This window comes from Melanaphis sacchari, unplaced genomic scaffold, assembly GCF_002803265.2.
Source record: "Melanaphis sacchari strain LSU unplaced genomic scaffold, SCAv2.0 Contig0_pilon_pilon, whole genome shotgun sequence".
Taxonomy (NCBI): domain Eukaryota; kingdom Metazoa; phylum Arthropoda; class Insecta; order Hemiptera; family Aphididae; genus Melanaphis; species Melanaphis sacchari.
This window is the reverse complement of record NW_020270366.1, coordinates 18,417,611-18,434,615: the sequence shown is the minus strand read 5'-3', so window position 1 is coordinate 18,434,615 and position 17,005 is coordinate 18,417,611.

Below are 17,005 nucleotides of genomic sequence, written 5' to 3'. Positions count from 1 at the left end.
CTTGTTTGCGTGTACGTGCATAAAAATCATTTTCTGTGATTGGTAGGTATCCATGGTAATTGGTAACCTCTTGGATTACCAAAGTAGTTATACACAATTAACCACATTACAGTGTTGTTAAACTCAACTCAACATTTTTTTTAAGTACATAACATAAATAATATAATCTAATTACCTACATTTAACCATTATGAAACGTTGGGGGTCGTTCATCAAAAGCACGTAAACGCGAGTATGTGAAGTGGAAACTCGCCTTAGGAACGAATAACAGGAACCATTATAACGTTCTGGTGAAAATATGCGGTTACGAAAACCACATATTGTTGTATCATACATATGTTTCGGTTTTGAACATACTGACAATTGCATATAAATATATCAAATTACGCCAGCAGTGATATTAGTTAACTGGCAATACGGCTAAGAGAGGAGAAAAGGGACAAATGTACAGGACCTCCCGCTAGTTTTGGTAATAATTTCCCCGCAATTTTTAATCTTAACTCTGTGAAACACGTTCATCCATAATCAGAAATATAAATCATTATATTTATAAATTTATTCATAAATTGCAATTTGTGAACAATGAAAAATATAAAAATTTACAATAAAACGAATTTTATAATTTTATATTATATTTATTTTTATTATTATAAACCTAACTAGTCAAATAGAGTTACTATATGATCAATTATTTGGAAAATCATATCTTTATTATTTTTTTATTTGAATTCAATGCCAAAATAAATCATAATCAATATAACAATTCAAAAGAGTTAATTTTATAGATCACATTATGTTATAATATTGCGTTACGGACCATATACGGCCTAAATACAGAATTTTTCTTAAAATAACTACTTATCTGATATAATAATCGACATTTTTTTTTTGTGTGTTTAAGCTTGTGTTAGTGTTAGAAGAAAAATGTCAACGATTTCTGCACACTACAAAAGTAAATTTTCATTTATTAAATAATTATAAGAATTAAAAATAAAAATAAAAATATTATAGGTAAATTATCATGTGCGTGTTAAGATTAGTTTTATTTTTATTCTATATAGGTGAGTTGTGTTATTATGTTTGTATTAATTTTTTGATCACTATAATGAAGCCTAATAAAGTTATGAAAACTAGTCTTTACTTTTGGTTTTAAAATAAAATATTTTATCATAAACACGTAATAAATCTAAAAACAGCGTAGGTAAATAAAACACAAAATGACGAATGCTAACGTTATACAATCTGTAAAGAAAAAAGAATATTAATTCGTGTATATCTTAACTGTTCTGTTATTTGGTCAAATGGGATTTTTTTTTTTTTTTTTTAATCATTATCTATCAATTGTACAGTTAGAATACGTAATTAGTTATTATTCTATAATTAATCTATGTATAATTTTGTGTTACCATAATATTGTGAATAAAAATTGCCTGATATTATTATTATTATTAATTATTACCTAAATAAATGTACAGTAAATTATTGTAATACAAAATCGTGGGTTATAATAAAGCATTGTCCTGGGACCCGTAAATTCTAGCGCTAGTACTGAGTCGACGGCATTATAGATTACACGATTCATGCGTCGAAAACACAACGACTCACAATGAGACCCATACACCCGCTCACACTCGGTAACACAAAAACGGAAAGAAAATCGAGGGTCACGCGAACGCGCGGAAAACAAAACCACAAGGCGTCGGAAACGGATCATGCGAGATACCAGAAACGTTTTGTTTTATACCATAAAAGAGTTTTTAATTTTCACGCTTTTTAATTACGGTTTTTACTGATATCAAATGCTCGCGTTAGCCAATTAATAAAAATGCATCGTAATATAGGAAAGCAGAAAAAACTAATAACACCACACTGGGCCAACAGAGACTGTACAGAGAATAATATTGCACGGCCGAGACGAACACAAATACGAATAATTAAAAATTTTTTTTTTTTTTTTTTGTGGGAACAGAGATTTAATCCACTTCGACTTGATCGCATTTTATACGCACTCGTTCAATACCGATTGTTTATCGGTTAGCGAGGACCGCACATCGTCGCATCAAACGCACGCATCGCAGTTCGAATATTATCGGCGGCGGCGATATAAGTCGACTGGCGGCGCGCACCTTTATCCGCTTATTTGCACGTCCGTCGAACGACCGTACCCGCTCACCCGTAGTACCTATATAGCACAAAACCGCTCAAGAGGCATCGCATCGCAGACGCGCGGAAAACAAAACCGTCGAACGTCAGTAATGGTTTTAAGCGATATCACGTGCCAGATCGCGATGTTACGCGATATCGTGAAGTCATCGCGGATTGCACGGATCCGCGATGGCGATAAAAGCCGCGGCAAGCGCAAAATGCGCGCGCGCGCTTAGCGCTCAACGATTACAGGGCGGTCAGCGTTCTTCGCTCCGTGCAAAGATGCGCGGTCGCGACGGGACGCGTCGTCCGGCGAAAGCTCGTAGAACGGGACGCGCCAACTGTACGACGGGACCCGGTGCACGGTAATACGCGCGTCCTACGGATGAACAGTCCGATACGAGCGATCGTATCACTGCGACAAATGACGATTAAACCGACGTGCGCGATTACAGACGGACTTGCTCCGTCGAAATGTCGAACGGATTACGACGGACGCACACCAGATAAATTTCACGTTGGCGACGAGCTGGAAAATGTGTGGCGCAGACCGCGTGATCAGGCCGGATTAACACTTTAAAGTGACCATAATTGAATAGGGGGGGAAAGTCCTATGCTCCGTGCCTTCACTCACGCAGACCGTTTTGAATTTGAACGTACAAATAAGAGCCTACAGTTTGAATATAATACGTATCTATTGGCTCCTCCTCGTGTTCTGTTCGAACACCGCCGCAGATGTCAACCTAAATTATTTATGAACACATATCAAAAGGGCGAACACCAAAAAATAATATTGGTAATACTTAGTACATGTTACGTTTGCAATTGAATACACAATATATAGGCTCTGCAGGACGTACACAGTAACCGATGAACAGTGGAGCGATTATGGCATCAGGTATAGAAATCACAAATAGACGCTTACTGTCAACGTCTGATACTCATGAATTCTTGGTGACTAGGACATTGTACGAACATATTATTTCACATGAGGTATCGTTGTGACGTATAACTCCTGCACCGTCCCATTCGCTTTTCAAAGATTCGATGACGCAGAAAAAGTCGTCACGGCGTGGCGCATATGACGCATCATCGGTAAACGATCACGACGGTGCTCGGTGGACGCGTCTTGAACTGTTCATTTAAAAGCGTTTCCTCGCGGACGTTAAAAGGTAGAACAACCTAGCATTATCACGAGAAATCGTCCGTGTCTGAACAGGTATTTGACGCAAGGCGCCGAAAAACGTACTTTTAACGGAAGTGGCAGTTTGAACACATCCTCCCTCTCCTCTATCCTCACCTCTTTCACCACCGTGAAGCTCCACTTGACGCGTTGTCTTCGAACCCCTTCGATGTCTCAGCTCAAACTCAAAGCCTGCCATTACATTCTCAACGTTTTGATTAAGTGGTCATGCAACAGACATTTGAAAACGAAAATGTTACACCAATTGTACAACAAGCGTCATTCATTTTATTTACCTGGTTAAAATAATGTGATTAATGACACTTGATTTTCTAATTTTCTTAAAGCCAAATAATATAATATTGTTAGCAGCCTCCATTCACCAAGGTCGTATTTTATTAACTCCAAATGAATATTATCTATTATTTTCAGTTATCTACTTGTTCGATAGCTTATGAAATACAAAACTAATAATGTCACAATTGCAAGTCAATTGTTATAGTCGCATGCCTTTATATCATACTTTTTAAATTAAGGGGGTTATTTTTTTTGTTTAGTATGAAAATAGATTTTTGCATGAACATACCATTGATAAAAACGTAGGAAGTTCATAAATTATAGATCAAGCGTATTGTGAAAAATACGATAATTTACGTATTATTGAAGTTTCAATTTTTCGTTTGCTATAACAATAAAAAATGCAATATATGTACACTGTACATACAAATAAATGAGATACTCCACGTAAACCCCTATGTATTATAAAATACAAAATAACAAATTATTCATCGTTCAAAATAGATCAATTTCAAACGAAAATTTGGAAATATGTAATACCTAATCAGACTATATTGTAACAGAATATTAAACTTTCTATGCTATTGTGTTCTTTCTATAACCATAAATTAAGTATCATTCACTAAACAATTGACATGTTACGTATTATATACCTACAATTTTACACCTAATTTAAATTCAGTTCATATATCGCATGAGAATTTATTTGTCTGATGCATTATAACTAACATAAAATATATTCATGCAAATATTATATAAAATCAATCATTACCTACTGCAATAAATACATTCACATTTTAAATTTTTAAACATAATAATGAGCTTTATAAAAAAAATCTCATTATTATATTTATTTGTGAATTATTTGCTTATGTTTTTATAAATTTTAAATTGTTATATAAATACAATAATGCATATTTATTTTTACCAAAATTAAATGAATGGTTCTTCATTCCTTTTATTATAGTTTAAAATTGAGTATTAATTAATTATGTAGTGTAAATAAATATGACTTAATGAGATATATATTTTACTTATTTCTTACACTAATAATTAATAATTAAAATTAAAAAAACTTTTACATCGACACCCTAAAGTTTACCTATTAAACATTAATTTTGTACTAATACTATTATTTCGATCTGTTAAAGCCAATGGAATGAACGTATCCGTTGTCTATTATTTTCAATATATCTCTTTATGATAATATAGTAATTTTTATGTAGTAATTTTTTCACAATAAATTTGAAGCAAATTTAACATTTTAAGAACACAGTTTAGTATTTGCATAATATAAACTTTTCGTCGGCTTTTGCAGTAAAACAGACCGTATTTTGTAAAGTGTGTAATGTGTGTTGTGAGCTTCAAATATTTGAGAAAGGTTGGACTAAGTTTTATACGCTTTATACATGTTATATGTGATGCTTAATACGCATATGTCAAATTATTATTATTGTTAACATGTATTGAGCAAAATATGATCAATGGTTATTAATTCACTTTTATTTAACTACTAAGTTAATAAAAACCATAGTAATCCAGTTACATATTTAATTCTGGTTCAACTTACTCACGTTAATAATTTTATCATATATTTATTATTACGTTAATTTTTCTCTCCATATGTTTTAATGATAATTTTTGTACACTTTTAAGCATATATACCTATGTAATATGTATTAAAACATGAAACATCGGTCACTATATTAATTTTAAAATATTTACATTTCATTGCATACTTTCTCATTTTCAAAATACAAATGATGTTAAAATCATATTTGTCTATTAAAAAATAAAAGTTCCAATGCTCGTATATTTACATACCTCTTACGTATTATAGAAGACTTATACGCACAAGGTATCCAAACGCGCAATCAATTAGAAATAATTAATACGTTTCCGTGTTTAAAATAACATAATTATTTTCACATTGATTAGCTATGGATTTGGATGGGTAATTGATAGGATATGAGGTGATATTAAATCATTAAGTAATTGTTATTTCATACGGAAAACAATATTTTGAGTGGGGTTATGTTAACAGATTTGTCTCATCTTAATCAACTAATGGAGATTTAAAAAAATATGTAAAATATTTTTTTAATTAAATTGTATCACAAGAATTTAGAAAAATTAACAAAATAACTCAAATAAAATATATCTTAAATCTATTAACAATATCCGTTAGATATTTAAAACTTATTATAAACTAAAAATCTTATTTTTTCTACTATTCCCAAAAATATATAAACCCAATACTAAATTATAATAAATTATAGATTAATAATAAAATAAAATATTATATACATCACAATATTATACTTTTAACTAGAATATAAACTATAGCCTATAGGTACGCTTAAGGCGTATTTACTATCTCAAATATTACTACTGCATAAACTACCAATGAACAATGAACCCTTAATATGATAATCCATTATAAATATTTGTATTACAAATTTACATAATATAATGGCTATAAAAAATGTTTAATACGGATCGCTATATTATAAATCATAAATTAAAATAGATGCATAAATAAATAATAATAGTCAAAATAATAAATACAATTAATATTCACCAGAGGATCTATTATAAAACAACTAAAATATTATAGTTATGAAAATTGTATATAGGTATGTCTTCGTAATTTATGCAAGCTTGTATAATAGACGAATAGAAATCTAATACCAGTAAATCAACATATTATAAAGTGATAGATATTTATTAATAAAAGCTATATAATAGAATCGAATAAAAACGACCGTTAATTTAATATTGGACCAAACAAAATAACAAAATTAAAAGGTTTGATAGTAAGTAATAATATACAATTAATATCAAACGATATTGTTCTCCTGAAATATTGACTTGATATCTTGATATCTAGACAAGTAGATACGTATTATACATGCGCATAATAATTGTATTGTTTCACATAAATAAGCACGTGGTACTTTAATAGCTATTATTAATGAATTTAATTGATTAATATTTTGAGATAGGTAGATACGTTATACTCTGTGGGTAATAATAATACAATTAAGTTACTTCAAAATATGTTGAAGCACTTATAGTTAATAACACGTAATCGGTAAAGAAAAAAGATTGAAAATATTAAAAATATATAGTTAACGTGTCAAATTCCATGCATGAAAATTGTTGGTAAGAATAATATGATAACACTGATAACAATTATCACAGTAGTTATATCAGATATTACGGCCAGGAGAGCGATACCTATTACATGACGTTTTAAAGGTTGTTGTAGCAGACTGTTACTCTTTATAACTTGGCTTATAACTTTAAAACTAATCACAACTTTCTCCATTAAAAAAAATCTACAAACATATTTAAATATCCACATTGTTTTACCATTTTCAAAGTTTTTTTCGGTAAATAGTATACATAGTTTAAATTAAACGATTTCATGTCATTCCAATTCCTACAAAGTTTCTGATAATATTAAAAATGTTTGTTTAATATAACTAACATCCTTTAAAAATAATAAATCGTTACCATTAGTAGCAAAGTTATATTAACCGTGACTTGCTTATTAATATTTTAATCATCCAATATGAATTAAATGTTCCATTTCATCAACTATGCAAGTGAATATTAAATTAATGATATAATTTTCTATAGGATTTTATAATTAATGTAGAACATTATAGTTTATAAAGTTGGATTACTCGATTTCATTATATGTTATAATACTTGTCTTGTATGAAATAATTTTTTTAATTATCGAAGTTAATAAAAGTGTTTTCACTTTTCATTAAATCAAAATACTCTTCAATTCAACTTAATGCAATATGCATATGATAAGCAGTAGGTACTTGCAATATTGCAATGAGTAGGTTTACTTGAATAATTAGTATGATAATGGTATAAATAATAATTTATTCTAATTTATTTATGTCAGTGTTAAATGAATTATTTACAAGGTTTTTCTATACATCCGGTTAAAATTTAGAAAATAATTCAATAAGATAAATTTTATTAAACAAATAAAAAGTATAAAACAAACCCAGGGCTCAAGCTAAAATAAAAATCATACTTTTATATTAGTTTCATTTAAAAATTTAAAAGTATATTTTAGTTAATATTACTTTAATTATACTAAATTACGTACACTGAAATCTTAATTATTTTATTCCAAACAATAATACTTGTAAGTGCGTTTCATAACCGGTGCCTTGTACAAATGATAAATAATAATTATATCTATTCTATTAAATTGATTAATTTTCGTTAAAGTAATATAATAATTTTTTGTAACGAATGTCTTATTAAAAAATGGATTTAAATGAATAAGTATAAAGAATACAAATATTTATTAATTATATTGTACAACATTAATATGACATTACTATTTTCGTAATTTGTTTTATCTTAAAAATTTTACATGCGCAGTTAATAAAAAGTGTACAATATACTGATTACCAAATAAAATGTATTTTAATTTTTTCTATCTAGTAAAAAAATCTCGAATAAATTAAAGGTAACTTAGTCGAAATAATTCGTGTTACCTACCATAAAATTTTAAAATGCGATTTATAATTGTTAATTTTTACACTTCAAATGTTAAATAAAAAAACCACAATTACATTACCATAAATTTTAAGTACAACATAACATTTAACTATAAAGATAAAAATAATGATAAGTTCACTGTAGGATAAAAGAAAACAACATTGCAAGTTTAATATGCAATACAATTAATTGGCAAAGCATTTTAATTAATTAATCAGTAATTAATAGAATTTAATACGTGTTCAATAAAACTAATTAATTTTAATGTCATTTTCAATTTACGTACTATCATTACTAACTAGCTACTTGAATAACTAATCTATTCCTAAGTAGTAAGTTAGTATACATACATCAATACCAGTATTATGTTACTGTTTCACAAATAATATAGACAAGTATAACTTAAGAAAGGACAATTTCAAAATGAATACTCATCTACTACAGTTTTCTAACATAGTATGTATTCACAATTCCTGTTTCTTTAAGAGTGCTATATTTATACAATTTTTTTTTTTTTTACATAAGGAATGAAATATTATAGAATCCTAAAAATTAATCTTTTAAAAAAAATCAATTATATTTAGAGTATCTTATAAGAATAATAAAATATAATAATGTCCATTAATGTATTACATTTCAAAGATTGAGCCAGCTAACTATTTATTTTAACTGATAATACATGACAAAGTCTATACGACATATATAAATTATGTAATTTATTATAACAATTAAAATTCAGGATTTTTTAACTGAATAAAAGTTATAAGTATATAGGTACTAAAATTAATTTAAAAAAAAAAAAATAAATAAATTTCAAAGTTGAATATCCAATCACATAGAAAAAGCAGTCTAGTAATACTAATAATTATTATTATAATAATTCAAAATAAATTATTGATTCAATATAAAATCCTATTTAAAATATCTAAAATATTATATACAACTTGTGAAGAATACATTTATAGAATTTTAGTTTTAAATTAAAATTAAAGCAAGGAAGTTATTAAATACATAATTCTGTGGGTTTTTTTTAGTGGAATTTCCATAAGAGAAACTCATTAGATATTTTTAATTTTTTAATTTTTATTAGGTAATATGCAATCTGTACAATTAAGCACACTAAACATATGTGAGTAGTGAACATAAAAAAAATAAAACAGACGAGAAAGACGTGATTAAAGGAGCCACCCATTAGTGACACTTTAGCTGCTGTAGAAAAGCATCGTTATATTTTTTTTTTCTTTATTTTGCTAATTTAATTTAAATTAAGAAGGTCACGACACCATGTTCTTTCAACCTGCGTTGGAGATTCCCTGGAAGGGTTGGGATGTAGAGACCTTTTATGAGTGGATTGTAGTGATTTGAAAGTTTGTGGTGAAATCTATTGTAGAAGGTTTTGGCTTCTTCATTAAATGTTTTTATATGAAGGTCATTATGAAGCATATGATTTGAAACGAAATAAGGGAGAATTAGTAATTTTGCTGCGGAGTGTTATATTTTGGAATGTTTGTATTTTGTTGGTGTTTGATTTTTTGGCTGCTCCCCAAAGGAGTATTTTATAAATGGTTTATTTTAAAAACCATACATTTTCAATAAGTACATATAAATTCAAAATATTTTTTTTTAATATAATAACAACTATATTATACATATTATCAATAATACAGTAATATAATACGCTAATATTTATAATTAATGATATTATATATATATATATATATATATATATATATGTACCTAAGCTATACATATAGGATAATAATTCGCTAATTATACATTTATACATTATATTATATTCGTTACCTATACATTATACATGCTAACAACATAATATGGAGATTTTAAAATAGAAACGCTATCATGATAAAAGATAAACATACTAGCGTTGACATCAGGGTTAACAATAAATGTGCTTTTATTCTCAGTACGAACTAGTTATAGTGGCATTGTAAATTATAGACAAAAATTAAACTTTCTGTGGGTTCTAAATTTTATTTTAAAATAGCGTTCATAAGTTAACAATAATAATAAATATTTATTTAAATACTAAATTTGAAAAAATATTTAAATATGTTTTATACTTATTTATTACTTTATTATTCCATGTAACAAACACCTATACCTTCATAAACGCATAATTAGTAATTACAATAAACCAACATTTTTTAATACAAATATCAGTTTCCGGATGATTGGTCGATTTCGGAAGGAACATTGTAGGTAATATATGCAGAATACTTAAAGTTATTATAATAAAATACACATCTGGCATTAAGAACTCAGAAATCGAGTGCTGCAAATAAGAAACTATAAAAACAGCCAAAAACTATATAACTCCACTACAAGCTTATATAAGTAATTGGACTCGTCGTAACCATCGAGCCCTGAAACTACAATAATAATAAAATAAAAACGGTACATTACATTAACTACTGTATACGGACCTTTTGTGCAGTACGAGTATATATTGTTGTACAATACTGTGTAGTATCAGTATACATACTTCCACGAAATAATGCAATAATTTTGACCTTAAAATACATTTTTTACGAAAGCAAACATTGAGCAGCAAGTCAATTAAATAATAAAACACAATACAGCTTAAGCATTCCTTAACACAATAATTTTTTGATTTAAAATTTGATTAATGACCACTATAAAAGTTTGTTTATTTGTGTATCATAGATTATACAAACACAAAAAATAACATTAAATACATATATTTACTAAATTATAATTTGTGTTTTATTGGTTAATATTAAATATATTTAAATACTTGATTATTAATATTATCATATTAAAATATACACTTTTAAAAACTCAAACAAATATCTCTGTAAATATAAAGAACTTAAAGTTATAAACACCTTATTTTTATGAATACTGCTTAATTCTTTAGAACAATTATTTAAACAAAGAAAACGTTTTTAAAAAAAAATACTAATAAATTATTCTCAACTTAATTTTAGTTTCTTAAATAATAATGATAATAATTAAAAAATGTAAATTAATATCTTATGATTTTGTAAAAGTTAGATACTATATAGTATCAATAAATGTTCAAGTTATTTTTTCATGCATTTCTGTATCTTATTTAAGTTTTATACACATGTGGTAAATTTTCATTACAAAATAAATTAATATTTAGAAATTCCATTAAAATGTTATAATTTTACAATAAAGTCATACTTATTAATACCATAATCATTAAATATAGCAGCTATACCATAACTGAAGCTGTAAATATTAGGTATACATATATCAAACATAATAATAGTACTTCTTTATAGACTCGAATACTAGGTACCAAACATATTTATTTTAGAATGTTATTTTTTGTGTACACTCTATGAATTAATGAATAATTTAATATAAATGACTTTGATATCTACGAGTACCTACCAATCGAAAACGTTTTAAAGAGATCCATTTTTATAATAAAACATACCTAATAATATCACAATATCTTATTACAATTTAAGGTTTACATTATCGGACAAAAATTCTATAAATCATAAAAAAAAATATCTATATGATTAAATCGACAAACTTTCTACTGTTTGTTATAATACCATTCTAAAGACATTAGTAAACTATTATATTTTATAATACTATAGATACCATGTTTAAAAAACTAATGCATCGTACCGTGTATTCCAACCATACAATATAAAACGTGTTCACACTTATGTTATAGGTATCGTACGTGGAAGGACGTTAAAGAAAACTTTTTTTATGGTCTCTTACCTCGTAAAATTTTACGATCGAAATTTAAAATTCTTAAAGTCAAATTATATTATTATTTTATTCAGACTACGACTCGATGTCGCCACAAGCTCGTAAATGATGAATCATAATAACGGCATATGTACCTATTATAGTATAGTTTCTCATATTCCTACGGGCTATGCCTGTAGTATACCCGAAATGAACCCAGAAATTAGAATCCTATTATACCAGCAACGATGGTTCTCGGATTTTGAGCAAGTAATTTAAATATTTAGGTACAGAAACTAGCTTGAATCTGCAAATTTTAAGGCCATTGATTTTACAACTATGATAAAAATGGTAGAGTAACACATTATTTTCTTGTATCGGAACCATAAATATGAGTTTGAAATATCAATTGTATTAACTTGACTTATAAAATAAGAGTTATGATGAAAATAATTTTCATTTAATATTAAATAAAAAAACCTACAGCAAACGTGAGGAATAAAGGCTCACAAATATGGCAATACCGACATTCTTTCGAAATACACATTCGATTACGAACTTCCTCGACAATAGAATTTTCAATGGATTAAACTTACAAAATATATAAGATGAGCATAAAACCAATTCGTGTTTTACTGGTTAAGCCAAACTATAAATAAATAATAGCTTTAAAAAGTAATTTTTTATGCATGACTTAAAAAAACAGTTAGATGTATTCACACATGAATTTACAAAATACACAACTCTTAAAACACATAGAAAATTTTTAAACTGACATAAAGCACGAAACTACTAAAAGTCCTAAACTTTATTTTGGTATACACATTAATAAAAAATGTGGATTTTCGAGCTTTAGGTATCTACCCAATTATTCACATTATTCATTACTATAGTATGGTCGTTTCTCGTAATCATTCTTTTATACGAAATCGTATAATTTTTCGTATGTAATGTATAAATGTGATTATTATTTGTGTTTAATATCTATTTTTTGTACCAAAACTTATATATATATATATATATATACATAAACTAAATATACAGTAGGTATAAATAATATGTACCTATAAGCGTTTACGACGTATATATATATACACACAATACACATACAATATACATACACATATGACACGTCATACATAAATAATCAAATATCCCGCCATATCTATGAGTATAGATTATGTTTTAGTGACCAAACTTGAAGTAAAGGTATTTTACACAGTCTAGATATTTTCTTTGATATCAGTATCACTTATACATCCTTTCGATGCGATTAAGGTTTCACAATTATTACAAAGGCACGTAATAGTAAATGATAGAAAATAATCTATTACACATTTTATCGTAAAAAGCACATTTTAATGTTACCAATAAAGAAATATATTTCATATTTTATTCATTTAATCGTAACCAGATAAAACTTATCTTTTTAAACGAGGAAAGACGAGCTCGTTATTAAAGAAAACGACTTAGCGATAAAGTCGTCATTTCCACATAATGATGAGGGTAATATATACTTGATGGTTTTTTCTATAAAAATATGATTTCGGTCGTATGCATAATAATAATATGGTCGGTTTACATGTATCGTCAACAAAAAAAATTAATAAAATATTTTTTTGTTTTGCCAAACCATTATAATAAATTGCATATATACTAATTACCTCAATTTGTTATTCCTATGTACATTTTTAAGCATATATTTTCTATTGAGTAAAGTTTGGTCAAGATAAAATATTTTAATTAAATTCGTATAAGTAATGACTGGATCTAATAAAATAATAATCACGTACAGTAAATACCTACATCAATTACATGTAGATTAGAAAAATGTGTCTTATCGACAATACGTTTTGTTTATTAGTAGTCAGAATAAATGAATAGGTACATTGTGGATACTAGAGTCAGGCATCACAATAATACAATAATATTTTTATAATAAATCTACTTTTATTAATCAATACGTACAATTTCCCACAGTTTTAAAAAAAAATTAAAAAGACCACTGACAATGAAAAATTCCTCGCATAAAATATTTTCTATCTAAACATTTGAAGAAAGAAATAATTGTTGTCACGAATCGTAAATCGCATCCCGAGCAATCTCAACCGAATCGACCGTCTTACATATAATATCATTATATGTACAAACACATAATATTTGATAAGTATAAAGCAAGTTTGAACGGAAGAACTACGTCATAGTCATAGATTTAATACCCATAAAAAATACGAGACCACTGAGTAGCTTATCTATTCCATTTACACGTGTTTCAAAAGATTCATTCTATAATATACAATAGTGTTTTGTGACTACCCGAGGCAATTGAAACAACGCCCGTCAACACATAATATAAAATACACATATGATTTAAAATTCCGATGAATATTAATTTTCAAACGAATAAATCCTGAGAGAAAACCACATCACGCAAAAACAAAATTTAAAAAAATATACGCTTAACTGAAAAGCCAGAAGGATTAATCTTGACAAATGCTTAAAAACTTTTTACTTTCTTTTATTATTTTTTCAATTCTGATTTTCTCTAGTCACAAATATACGAAAATATCGCCAAATAAGTCAAACTTAAACTGGCTTAAATATTGTGTAATGCCAACTCATCTGTTTTTTTCTTCAAATGTTTATTCTCAACATTTAAATCGCTAAGATAGTATTCTGACCACTTTTTTTTCACAACAATTTTGCAAAACATGTCGACCATATATAATTTTTCAGAGATCAAACATCGTATTTAACAAAAACTTTTACTGATTTATACTATAAAAAATTAATAAAATAAGATATTACGTACAAACCAGAGAAGTTAAGCTGCTGTAATATTTTGGCGTTCACCTAGTTTACATGAACAATTTGCACGTAGTATATAGGTCTTATATAATCATACTGCTGTAGATTTAAAATAACCTCAACTGTTAAATTTTGAATATTATTATCACGAATAGACCCTTAAATAAACATAAGACATACCAATACTGACTTTCAAATGCTAACCAGTGCATTATATCGTTGTGTAACAGAAACGAAATGACGTGTAGATATTAGGTACTATAATCGTCTAGTTATTAAAAGTTATAATTAACTTATATAGTTCAAATTTAGTTAACTTGATAATATTCTGGGTAATGAACTGTCCGATGCAGTATATTATAATTTATAATACATTTGCTGCAAATGATTTGCACATAAAGCCTAGTATGCTTTATATCAGCGTAAATTTTTTATAGTAAACGTTACACTACTGTAAAATAACATTACATAAAATTTTAAACAAAATTAATTTTAGTAATATTTGTAAGAATAATTTAAAAAAAAAAACCGATCAAGTGTTACAGCTCTGGTGTATAAGCGGTGTCGAATGGATATTATAGTTTAGATCCATTGATGATGATTGTTTGAATCAAATAATATATAGGTAGGTACTATTGTACTATTTTTATCTACTATTGCGATTTGCAGGTACAGTAGAACCTCGATTATCCGAATCTCCGTTATACGAACTCTCTATTATCCGAACTATAATTAGCGTATCTGAACGTTCTACTATCTGAATGTTAAAACTCGTTGAAGCACTCATATTGATAATTTTGTCAAAAAATAAAATAAACATAATATTATGTTCCCATGTATGTAATGTATTTTTAATAATGTAATTTATGTAATATGATATTAATAATAATAACAATAAATGTGTAATATAAATATTTAACTGTGTTTTAAAAATTTATAAATTGGGCTTTTTTATTTAAATTTCCATCATCCGAACTTTTGCGTATCCGAACTAGGTGTGGTCTTAATTAGTTCAGATAATCGAGGTTCTACTGTATATACTAAAACGGTTTTGAGCGGAGACGATCTAACAGCCAATATAAAAATTAGGCTTGCCATTCGTCTCGGTGTCCCGGCCGGTCAATAATTTTGTCCCGGTCAATGGAAGACGAGCTAAAATAACTTTAACATTATATTATTTAATATCGAAACATGGAATAATATTGTTAACATCATTAGTCATTACATGGTTATCGTATTATGTTATATGTTTATTATTTCCATATAATTATACTGACATAGGTACTAAAAAAAAAGAAATTATTTTAATATGATGTCCCGGTTTAGTAATTTTTAAATCTAGCATGCCTAATTAAAATTCATTAAATACACATACATCTATAATATGTTTATTGATAAAGCTATAAAAATCATTTATTTTGCTATTATTGATTCAATAACATTGTGATAATTTATTAAAAATCCAATCGAGCAGGTGACATAAAAACCAAAGACAATTATTTTTAAGACAGAGTAATGTTACGGTTTTTTAACCGCACGAACAATATTCCTATAACGAAAACGGTCGAGTGCCCAGTTCCGACGTGTCACTCCACTCGTACGGATTAACGTTAAACGTTCCGCTGGTCGTGATTCTCGATCGCGTCTTCTGGACAATGTAGGTACACACGTATACTTGGATCCGAACGGAACTCGAAGACCGTCACGTACGTACACCGGAAGACACGACAAAATAATAATATTACGATTGCAACGTGAAGGTGTGCGATTGCTGTTTAGATCCGAACACACAGCCGTACGTTGTCCAGATCAGCACCGAAGACACGAAGATCACGTCCAACGGTACGTTCGAGTTGGGCACTCGGTTGTCGGGCCCGTCGTCACACGATAGGCCGACTTGGTCGTCGTCGTCGTCGTCGTCGGTCGCCGGCCGCCCGATCGTGATCGATGCACCACCGCCCGCGTTTTGGTCGGCCACCCGCAGGGCCGCAGCCACACCGTTGTCTGTCGGCCGCCTTAGCCGCGGTCCGGACGACGCGACGCGCAACGGCCAGCACGGGATACCACCGCGCCGTCCAGACAACGGTTCACGTCTGCTCGGAACCGCTGCGGTGCCGACGACGTACAACCAGCGGCCAGCCGACAATACCGAACAACAGCAGACGGCGGTCGTCCACCGCCGTTCACGGCCTGTCCACGGCGAACAGCCGCTTACCGACGGCGAACGGAAACGCCAACCGTTCCCGGATTCGAATTGACATCGAATGCCGGTACCGGTACGGCGGTGAACTGTTCGTCAGACGGTACGTCGTACAGCAG